At 39.3% G+C, this 12313-nt stretch overlaps 1 protein-coding gene and 1 long non-coding RNA gene across 3 annotated transcripts in view; one reads left to right on the top strand and one right to left on the bottom strand.

Moving 5' to 3' along the window:
- Positions 1–12313, bottom strand: part of LOC138810592 (EF-hand calcium-binding domain-containing protein 11) — a 135895-nt gene that overhangs the window by 76345 nt on the left and 47237 nt on the right. The gene's annotated exons all lie outside the window — the stretch shown is intronic.
- On the top strand, positions 3699–7225 carry LOC138810591 (uncharacterized). The gene is made up of 3 exons (XR_011367182.1): positions 3699–3818; positions 5815–5880; positions 7190–7225. It is a non-coding gene; the product is annotated as an uncharacterized lncRNA (long non-coding RNA).

Here is a 12313-nt window from a genome sequence, read left to right as displayed (position 1 = left end):
TATCACATGGCTTCTTTTTTGAAAGAGTGGTTAAGAGTACAGACTTAGAGGCTAGTCATCCTTCGGGGTTTCATGAAAATAAACAAGAATGTTACTTGTGGATGAATGACAAGATGGTGGACCAATGCGGTAGGAGAACGCAAGTCCTGTAGCCAGACTATTTGGGTTAGAATCCTTACTTGACCACTTACATTGCAAGCTCAGTGAGATCAGAAAGTTACTGATCTCAAACCAGCCCGCTATGAAGTGGAAAAAAAATATTACTCAGAGGATAAAGGAAGAATCTTTTCCAGAACCTTTCTTATCCTTGACCCTAAATGGCATCCTCTTCTGAGAATGTAATTCCTTAGGGTCTACTCATAGGTCAGCCCCATGAGCTGATAATTGAAGAGAAACTTGTTCTCATAGCTTTCACACATCTCCTCCCTGTTTCTTTCTGTTTATGTGGCATCAAAGAATTGAACCCAGGGGCTCGCTGCAAGCCAGGCAAGCCCTCTACAACTAAGCCACATTCCCAGGCCCCAAACTTTCACCACACACATATTAAGAGAATTATGAGCGTCAAGCCACTAATGATGTTGAGATTCTATAGTTCATTTATAAGATACTGGAAGTTATATGCTTCAACACCATTTAAACTTACTTTGAGGTTTCAACTATCAATTTGGAATATAGACTCCTTTCTGGGGAACGCAAAGACCATGGTTCCAGTGCACAGTTTCCAGGGCAGGGCCACCGCTGGCCTACAGATGTGGCGAGACATATGCCCAGAATCTCCTGGACAGGCACGCAGTTTCTCTTTTGCCAAGAGCAATTTGTCTGTTTGCTTCAATGTACTTTATAAATACATTCATTGACTACAAGTGCTTTAGGGCCCCAGGGAAATTCTAGGAGGAGGTAGCTTGCTGCAACATCAATTAAAATGTTGAATTAACTAGAAACAACATAAACATCCTTCCAAAAGAGACTAGATAAACCAAATGTAGAATTAACTTCCAATAAAAATTAACACAGCAATGAAAATGAATCAAGTATAAGAGTGGCATGTATCAGTACAGATGGATTCCAAAAATTGACTGTGGAGAGAAAAAGCTCAGGTGCTGGTTATATATAAAATATTACCGTGCATACAACACGCAAATACATGTCAGAGAAGTCAATGTCTTTTTGTAATTTTTTATACTTTTTTTTGGGGGGGGGTCCAGGCGTGGGGCCTGAACTCTGGGCCTGGGCGCTGTCCCTCAGCTCTTCAGCTCAAGGCAAGGCTCTACCACTTGAGCCACAGCACCACTTCTGGTTTTTTTCTTTTTGCTTATGTGGTGCTGAGGAATCAAATCCAGGGCCTCTTGCATGCAAGGCAAGCGCTCTACCACTGAGCCACCTCCCCAGCCCCTTATAGTTTTTTAAAGAAAAAATATCAATGCAGTAAGCTAAGCCCGTGATTGATAAACACTAAACTATGGTCTGTGATTTTTCTCTAAAAAAGGGAAAAGGACTCAGGGAAGAAAACATAGGCCTTGTACATACTATTACACATATTATTTATACATACTATTTTATTTCTTTAAAAATGTGAAGGAAATATGGCAAACGTTAAAACTGGGTAAAGTTGGGTGACTGAAATCCAAGTGGTATACTGTACTTTCTTCTGCATTCAAAATACATCTAATAGACACAAAAAGATCAAGGTATACAACTTAGTAACTTGGAATTAGTCAGGAGTCCTAAGTCCTATTGTTTTTGAAGAACTATGGCAAGTACACAATCCTCAGATGAAGCCAAAAGAATCTTAACACTTAATCAAGTCTAGATTAAATATACTCATTGTTAACTTTTTAGTTAATTATACTGAAATGGAAACATAAGGTTTTTCTGGATATTTTCCTTCCAAGTCTGGATCCAAAGAAAATCTCATCGATTTCAATTAACAAAGATCAAATCTCATTCTAACACAAATAGCCTGTTTTTCTACAATCTTTAATAAATTAATTGACTCATTTAACAAGAATTAAATGACCATGTTCTAACTTGAACATCCAGAACACAGAATAACCAATACTCCCCCCACCCACTCCCAGCCCCTGGCACTGGTAATTAAAATCAGAACCTGTGTTATTAACTATGCTTTTTTACTCAAGGCTGGAGCTGTATCTCTTGAGCCACAGCTCTACTTGCTTCTTCAAAAGATGATTAATTAGAGATGAACGTCTCATGAACTTCCCTGGGCTGACTGCATGTGATCCTCAGATCTCAGCCTTGTGAGAAGCTAGGTTTATTGGCATGAGCCATCAGTGTCCAGCTACAATATGGTTTTATATAACCAGAAAACTTTATAGCCTATTATGTGGAAACACATAATAACAAACAAAGAGAAAAAAAGATCCTCTCCAAGATTTGGTATGAACTATGAATGATTTCAAAGCAGGTAGCAGAGATTTGCTGGGGGGTGCGCAATGGAGTAAAGTTGCTTTGGGGAGGGGAGGCCTCTCAGATGAAGTGCTGCTTAATTGGGGAATTACATACTCAGACATCTAAAATAGAAGGAGGTCTCTCACAGACCTACCTGCACATGACCACATGAGCATAAAGAAGTGGTGGTAAACTCTCTACACCTACAGAAATAAAGGGACATTTACCATCCTGCAGTAGTTTGAAGTTTGGAATTCTTTTCAAAAGATCACAAGTAGAACTTACTTTTTGCCCCTCTATGAACATTTTGCATTAAGTACCACAACTTGGTTATCTAACATGACTTCTTATATTGGAGTAAAAACAGTCTCAAGGTATTATGTCAAAATACAATAGCACAGAAAAGAAAATAACAAAGAACTGTTAAGGTATTTACTGAGAGACACAGGTAAAATGCCATCTTTTCCTAGCATATGTACCAACCACTTAGAAAAGACAACAGACTGTAAAATATATTCTCAGGAACAGGTGCTATGAAATGAAGAAAGCAAAGAGGCAGGGATCAAGACAGCAGGTGATATGAACAGCAAAATAATATCACGGGAAGACATTAGACATCTGTATCATATTTCAGCACATGTGCTAACACTCAAGACTTTTCTTGAAGCTGAAATGTATTGTCTTGAAAATGGATATCATAGATAATGAATCTTTTCATTTCAACCAGGGGGGAAAATTGTCTTAGAGTACCTTCATCGAGAACTGCTAGTTATGAGTCCTACCTCAGATGGCTACCCAGGAGCATGCAAAAGACCTGAAGCCATTGTCACCAAATAGATTATATGGTTAATACAATGCTGAAACTCACAAGAAAGGAAATGAAACAGAAAATTCCTATGTTGGTGCAGCTGGGCCTCTGGGAGGTTATTAGGCCATGATGGCTGAGCCCTTACCAATGAGATCATGAATGTCCACAGGGCTTGAGATGAGTCTCCCTTTCCACTTTGTGAGGACACACTGGAAGGCAAGCACCATCTATGAACCAGAATATAGGCCTCCCCCAGATTCCAGAGGACTGGCTCTTGCTCCATTCTAGCTTCCAGAATGTAAGAAACACATTTCTGATGTTTATAAGCCACTTGATACATAGTATTTTTGATACAGTGACCTAAATGGATAAAGACAGCTGTCTTGTCTTTTTGTTTAGACACCATCATGCCATGATACTTTCTGGGTTTACAGGTCAAATTACTACATTCCAGAACATAGCAACTGGAAGGAGACACAGAACAGTGGAAGTCAATTAGTGATCAAGGACTAAACAACCCCTCTGGGAAGATATGGGGAAAAAAATGAGATTCTCTAAGCCAGAATACAAAGTCTAAGAAAAGCCTATCAGATCAGGAAAGGTGAGTACAGGATAATTAGAATGATTTTCAAATCTGAAAATCAAGATCCATGAACAACACTGGAGATTAAAAGAGGCTTTATGAAGGCAATTTCATTCAATCACAGTTTTACAGAAATGGGCTAAGTATCTTATTCATACAGAGAGACAACATGAAAATAATTCTTCTTTTTAAAAAGACCAATAGAGCCCTGCATAAAATCAGGGGTAGATTTACTACTTAAGCAGCTATGTAACCTGGACTACATTTCTTCAGTTCTCCTCATCTGCACAACTGTTGTGGGATGAGGTAAATAAAGCACTGAGAACACTGTCTGCCACGTAGTAGGCGCTTTAAAGACACTAGCCGGCCAGGTGCCTGTGGCTCACACCTATAATCCTGGCTACTCAGAAAGCTGAGATTTGAGGATCTCAGTTCAAAGCCAAGCCAGCCTGGGCAGTAAAGTTCATGAAACTCTTATCTCCAATTAGCCACCAAAAAGCTGGAAGCAGAGCTGTGGCTGAGTGCATATTACATCAAAAAGCTAAAGAGCAGCTCTTTGAGTTTATGCCCCAGTTTGGGGACACACACACACACACACACACACACACACACACACACACACACACACACACACACACACACACACACACACACACACACACACACACACACACACACACACACACACACACACACACACACACACACACACACACCCCAAAGCAAAATAAAACAAACAAAAAAAGAAACACTAACTAGAGCTCCAAATGTCATGCCAAGGAGTCAACAAAGCAGGCTGGACTGCCCCCTGTGACTGGCTATGACTGACATCTGAGAGCCTGGTGTGCAGCATTAATGTGCCTACCACTGTGTGGGCTAACAATATGGCTTCTGTGGAACACTTGCTTTCCTTCCAGAAGTCTTGATACGCACTGGACATAGAATGCCTGTGTGATCAGCTCACAATAAAAACTCTGGACACTGAGTCTCTACGGAGCTGCCCCAGTTAGCAATGTTTTATATGTGTTGTCACAACTTGAAGTTGGGGAATTAGGTATATTCTATGTGATTCTACCTGGGAAGTTTGTACCTGATCTCCCTAGGCCTTCATCCCTTTGCTGACTGTTTCTTTCACTGTTGTAAATCAGAGTCATGAGGATGATCAAATGCAGAATGCTGGGAGTCCTCTTCACCAGCCAGCCAGCCATGCGAGTGGTAGAGTACAGGGGGTGGGGGCCTACTGAGACACTTGGACATAAATAAGCAGTTGTTCTATACTATGTATAAAAGTAAACATGGCTGGGTGTCGGTGGCTCAAGTCTGTAATTCTAGCTACTCAAGAGGCTGAGATCTGAGGATCATAATTCAAAGCTAGCCTGGACAGGAAAGTACATGAGACTCTTATCTTTAATTAACTACCAAAAGGCTAGAAAAGTGGCTTAAAGTGGTAGAGCACTAGCCTTACTAGCCTCAAGGACTAAAACCCAGAAATAGTGCCCAGGCACTGAGTTCAAGCCCCAGGATACACACACATATATGGCACTTGAGGTCAAGTTCAAGAAAATAGATTTTTACATACAATACCTTGATGAATATGAGAAATATTCCATTTCTTTTCATAAAATAATGGATTCAATAATAAAGATGAAATTCAATGACATTCATTAAATTACATCCTATTTCCTGATACTATGCTTTTATGACATGTGAAAATAACTAGCATACACCTTCTAGGTGATATTCAATACATGAACATTAAATAACATGATCTATTTGACCTCTGTACCTTTCCAAAAGCAATAGAAGGTGCTATGCACATAAAATGCCAGAATGCTGAACTTCAGAAATGCATTTTCTACATCTCCTACAAAGAAGGGAGCCAGTCTTTTCCAATACTTAGCAAATCTAATAGTCTACCCAAGAAATCAATACTTGGAAAATAGCATTTTAAAAGAAAAGTTGGGAAGAAAAAGCATTTAATAATTCATGGTACTTTCTGTTTTTCAATATTCAGATCAATTCCTACAAACTAATGAGAGATAAGACACTCGATACACAGCCACTCTGAAGAGTTACAAAGGTAAGTGGTGAACTGCCAGGCCAAATTTTTGGAGCAGACAGAACCCAAAAAAATTAGCAGAAGCGACTCCTGCTGCCCTGAAGGCAGCAGGTAAGACCCAGAGCCTGACCAAGATGGAGCATCCCATAGGATAGCTTCTCCACATTAAACTGAAACCCAAAGGGCCATGAAAGCTGCTACTAAGCAAAATGGAAGGAAAAAAAGACAGGGAATGTTGGGGAGAAAACAAAAGAACAGTCAAAACCTATCCCTGAGGGGTTTTCAGTGTTAAATGGTCACACCCTCCCATAGATCCAAGAAAACTTTCATGAGTACCAAAACTTGCACCTATAAACTAGTCTATATGTATATATATACAAATACATATACACATATATATGTATTCATTTATATATATGTATACATACATATGTATGTATATATATATTAAAAATACATTACAGAGGGGTTACAGTTACAAGAATAGGGTAATGAGTACATTTCCTATCAAGCATTCTTACCTCCTCCTTTGTTTTTTCCCTACGGTCCCTGCCCTCCCCACCTCCCCAACTCCTCCCTCCCCCCCACACATTGTAAAGTTCGTTTTCAACATAGTGTCCTGTACATCTCATCATCACAATGGGTCAACCTGCATCTCCATTTAAGCATTCTGTTATATCCCTTCCCCTCCCCAAATTACAAAAATGTATATACCAGATGCAGAACACTGGACTCTGGTCTTGCTCTGAGAACAAACCTAGCCATCTGACCAGAACACAAAATCACCCTGAGAAGTCCTTTATTGTAGGTCCAGGAAAACTAGTTTCTTTTCCAAGACCAGTGGGCTCTGGAAAGCTGATACATACAGAAGTTTGCAAGAAGCAAGTAGCCATGAACAGTCCAGGCCAGTCTGGATATAAAGTGAGACCCTAACTCCAAAGTAACGAAAACTAAGGGGCTGGTGGTGTGGCTTAAGTGGCAGAATGCCTGCTTAGCACGCATGAGGCCCTGAGTTCAAATCCCAGCATCTCAAAAGAAAAAAACATTCAGTATCGAGTGTGGGTGAGAAGATAGAAAGGAATTCACTGATGGGAAATAGTAAATAGACGTATCACTTGAGAAGCAAGTAGAGCTGCTATGACTCTCATTCATTTCAGGCCTGCCCGTATGTGCCCCACGTGGACGAGGAAACCGCAGAACAGTACAGTGGCACTACATGTAATAAAAAAAATGGTCCACCAGTAAGACACATGAATCATGGGATATTTACATACTGGATAAAATGTTCTGGGGGGAAAACTTCCTTTCTCTGTTTTCTTATTTCCCACAGAGGGACCTCTTTTGCAGTAACACCACTAACTCTCTTCCTCAAGAAGTGTCTTATCTAACTGTCCAGAAGGACCACCTGATGGTGAAGACCTATGCACTCACATCTTCTGGTCTCCAGTCAGAAGGGCAAGCCTTCCTGGGGGGAGTCCTGGGTCAACTACACAGCCTATGACTGGAAAGGAAATCTGGCTGAAATCAGAGCTCTATTTTAGCTAGACCAACCTGTTTACTAGAGCTACCTCTCTTATAAAACCGATATAGTACTGTCTAGTACTCTCTTACACGACAAGCCCATTTCTCATTTGATTCAAGATGGTAAAAGAGGGTACTAGTTGTTGTGCCTTGTAGAGCCCCAGTATACAATCAATCAGAGAGAACAAATGAAAGATGCACAATGTATCAATGCAGATAACTCCTAAAAACAGGATAAAAGAAGAATCAATTCACATTTATATAAGGCTAAAAAGAAGCACAATAATTCATGTATTATTTGAAATATATAAATCTGTTTCATAAAAAGCAAAGGTATATATGAATGATGCTAAAAAAATTCAGGATATGGCCAAGTGCTCACCTCTGTGATCCCAGCTACTGAGGAGGTTGAGATCTGAGGAATGCGGTTTAAAATCAGCCCGGGCAGGAAAGAATCTTATCTCCAACTGACTACCAAAAAAGCCAGAAATGGAGCTGTGGTTCAAAGCGGTAGAGCAGTAGCCTTGAGCAAAAAAGCTCAGGGACAGTGCTTAAGCACTGAGTTCAACCCCAGGACTGGCAAAAAAATAAAAATAAAAAAATAAAAAATAAATTTAAAAAAATAAAAAATTCAGGATATTCTCATCACTGGAGCAAAGGAAAGGAAATGTAACCAGAAAGGTTTAACCATGGGACTTCAACCATAGTTGTGGTTGGAAGAGACTTTTGTTTCTAAATCCAAGAGAACATTTGAATGGGTTTTTGGTATCTCAGAGATTTTCTGTATGTGGCTCTGTACTTATATGCTACACCGGCATCCCAGAGAAAACAAGAAATGGAGGTGAACAGCTGTAAAAGCTGTCTAAAAATTGCTACCTTGTTACATTGAACCTTTGTCAGCTCCACTCAGAACCCTCTAGAGGACAGGCATGGGGAAGAGAGACTGGCTGTGTTTGGAGAGAGACACTGAGTGTGATGCTGATGCCTATGGTTTTGTTCTACATAGGAGGAAAACGCATGAAGCTGCAGAATCAGGGTGAGGCAGAAAGAAAAAAAGTGAAGCTAGCAACCCAGGTTCGAATCAGTATCAGCAAATCCAGGAAACATTTCTAGATCTTCAATTTTTTTGCTATGATGAAATCTAAACTATTGCTTTATTTCTTCTTTATTTTAATAAGAAAGTCTTTTCATTAATTATCTCTGAAGAAGATTCAATAATTGCTCTTGGTAATGCATTTCAATGAGCTATAAATCACTGGAAAGTTTAATTTACTGGAAATTTTAAGTCAGTATATTATGACTACATATGGTCTGAAGACAAGAGAAAGGAAATTATCTATGTTATTTCCTGATGTCCTAGTCTAACTCAGAGAACCTGAATCATACCATAACAGTCTCCAGCTCTGTGTTACTTCATTTAAAATAATATATATGTATATTAAACTATATATTTTATTAAATTGATGTTTTAAAAATTCCTTTATTTCTTCCAAAAGAGAGGTATTCAAGTGATAAACATTTTCTGCTCTGAGGCCTAATGCAGGTCTCAAAATCAATTTTTCACGTTCTGCATCCTCCAATACAGAAGACCAAATGAAAATTACATTCACCTTATGAATCACTGACATTTAGATATTTGGCTGTGAATATCATTTGACTCTTTGTAATCTAAGGATAAATAAGGTGCTAGAAAAGACAGATGCTCCTTGATTGAAATAACAGATATAATCCAGGAAAGTTACCGTACAAAGAAAGCAGATCTGCACAATTTTATGGCACACATCTACTATAGCTCAGGGGATTTGTGGGTTTCTAATGTCCAATATGTACCAAGAAAGTATCTGATGAACTGAATTGGGCTGGTAAATATAAAGAAAGATGGGGAGTTGATGGGGACTCAAGCTAAGATAACAAGAAAGCTACTAGCACAAGTCTGCATGTTGGGTTGCCAGAAAACCTGCATGCCTTGAGGACATTAAGAGCCTTCTTGGACCTTTTATCTTCCTGATTACACAACTAGAAACATAAATATGTAACACAGACACAGTAAAAGTACACAATATTATATGGTCTTTTCTATTACGAGAATCCTTTTATATTGTTATATGTCTAATGTGGTTCTACATATTACACATTACGTATGCATATATATATATATATATATATATATATATATATATAAGTAGACGTATATCTGTGTGTGTATTTTTTCCAATAATGTAAAATACATAATACAAACCAGACAGGGCAGCGCATGTGAATAACACATCATCTGGCTCCCATCCTCCTTTCAAATTTCAGTCTGACCACACTGCCTCTTGCTTACTGCAATAGAACCATTCCAGTTTCCTTTTGTTTTCCCAGTCCTTCCAAGCTCCTACTTCAGAGCCTTTGCAACTGTTTTTCCTCTGTCTAGATGGCTCTTCTTCTATATGGCAGGCTTTTTTGTGTCTGTGTGTTTTGTTTAATCATTTACGACTCAGTTCAGATATCACCCTGGAGGTCGTCTCTTAACTTTCAGATCTAAAACCATCAGTAATTCCCTATCATTTATTTGTTTTTGTTTCATTTGTTTTTGTATGACAATACTGAGGCTTGAACTCAGGATCTGGATGCTGTCCCTGAGCTTTGTCACTCAAGGCTGATGATGCGCTACCACTTGAGCCATACCTTACTCTGTCCTTTTGCTGGCTAATTGGAGATAAGAGTCTCACAGACTTTCCTGCCCAGGTTGGCTTATGAACCATGACCTTCAGATCTTAGCCTCCTGAATAGCTAAGGTTACAAGTATGAGCCCCAAGCAGCCAACTTATTTACTGTTTTACTTTCCTTATAGGTCTATACCCTTCTGAAACTGCTTATTTCCTCAGTTGTCTGTCTCTTGACAAGGAAACCATGAACGTCACAAGCAAGGGTCTTGTTTGTTTTGTTGCTCTGTCCTTAGTCCCCAGGAAGGCACCTGGCACGCCGGCAATGCCCAGGCACTTCCTGAGAGGAGTCCTGGGCAGGTGCCCACCCAATTTATAAACCTTTCAGCCCAAGGCTTCTGAGGATATATCAAGTATATTTTCTATTTTCTCATATTTCAAATTTTGAATACTAGCTAGGTGTAAAACTGGGAGAGCAAGAAAAAAGTGGAGCGCTTTATGAGTAGATGATTATTAATACTTAAGATTGGACATTCGAGGTCTGATACCAGAAGGAACACCTCTGAAGTGAATGCTGATTTAGTTGATGTGTTTTAATCAGACTGATCTGACCCAGGAACAATGAAAATCCTTTCAATATTTTTACTCCAGAAACGAATTGAATGATAGTTGGCTACATTATTTCCTACCCAAATTATCTTGTACACTTCTAACAATAATGCTAGCCATCCCAATATGTCACAGGTATTGAAGCATGAGAGAAAGAAAGAGAGAGTGAGAAGCAAAACACAATATGAACATATTGCTGAAGAAAAGTGCTTATAAAAATGGGATCATTTTCTGGGTTAGTAAAAGAAAACCCCATACATTAGGTCAGTTGCTAGGAGTCAAAGCCCCAGGAACAATGTTGTATCTGTGGTTTATAGACATCAAGCTCTTGTATGGGTCTACTGGAGTCTGAATCACTGTTTTCCTCATCACCCACTTAAGAAGAAAGCCATTCCCTTAAAGAGTCACTCAAACACAATGTTACCAGCACACTTTCAGAATCTATTCAGTGAGGTATTTTATCCAAGTTAAATTTAAACCTCATTTTTCAAGCTTTACAACTAATAGGCTTTAAAATAATGAACAGCATGGACTGTAAAAAATTGCTCATAAAGCCAAAGATCATTCTGTCTGATAGAAGTTTCATTTTTAAAACTTCATGCATTTGAGACAAAAATTACAAAGTCCTGGAAGAAATGGTCATTTTCCATGAAAGCAAACATGACTGGGCTATAGCTTTTGAAGAGAACTACATAGATCCTGTCAGGAAAAGGGGGGCTTGCCATGTGATAAATCCAGAGCTTATTTCCATCTAATGGGTAGAGGAGAAAGAAGGGAAAAATTCTGAGTGTTTGCAAACCAAGCCGGTACACTGTAAGATATTTTAAATGAAGTCTTTAGCTGTATCCATCACTGGGAAGAAAGATCACACGCAAGAGCTGGACAGCCACACCAGGTGTGTAAAGCAGGTGCTGGTGGCTCACACCTGTAATCCTAGCTACTCAGGAGGCTGAGATCTGAGGACTATAGTTCAAAGCCAACCAAGGGAGGAAAGTCCTTGAAACTAAACTGCTTAATTGGAAGTGGAGCTGTGTATCAAGTAGTAAGCTAAGGGATAGCACCCAGGCCCTGATTTAAAGCCCCACTAATAGCGCGCGTGCGCGCAGACACACACACACACACACACACACACACACACACACACACACACACACACACAAACACACACACACACACACACACACACACACACACACACAAAGTATATATGAAGTTGGGAGCATATTGAGCCTCTCTAAGCTCCGTTTTCTTATCTATAAAACAAGAATAAGTTAACAGCAAAAGTGTAGACCTCATTAGGTTATCGTAAGGATTCAATTAAATAATGGCTGTGTCTAGCAGTTGGTAAAGCATGAAAAAGTGACAGATAACTTTTGCCATGATATTCTAGTTTATCATTTGACAAATAGCCCTCAAATTCTTTTTTGTCATTTCAACCCATAATACCTGAAGTACCTTTTATCAGGTCTGGCTTTAGTTCAATACAGCTGAAATGATTGAAAAGAGCTAGTTGCAATGACAGCATTTGGACTTGGGTGCCCAATTTATAACCTGAAGACAGCTCCAGTTCCATGACAAATTCATTATTACAACTCATTAAAACTAGCCTGTCAGTTAGGTGCCAGTGAATCATGCTTGTAATCCTAGCTACTCAGGAGGCTGAGATCAGAGGATCA

Source organism: Dipodomys merriami, unplaced genomic scaffold (genome assembly GCF_024711535.1).
Source record: "Dipodomys merriami isolate MVZ:Mamm:240054 unplaced genomic scaffold, mDipMer1.0.p SCAF_50, whole genome shotgun sequence".
Lineage (NCBI taxonomy): Eukaryota > Metazoa > Chordata > Mammalia > Rodentia > Heteromyidae > Dipodomys > Dipodomys merriami.
This window is presented reverse-complemented; position numbering and strand designations above follow the sequence as displayed.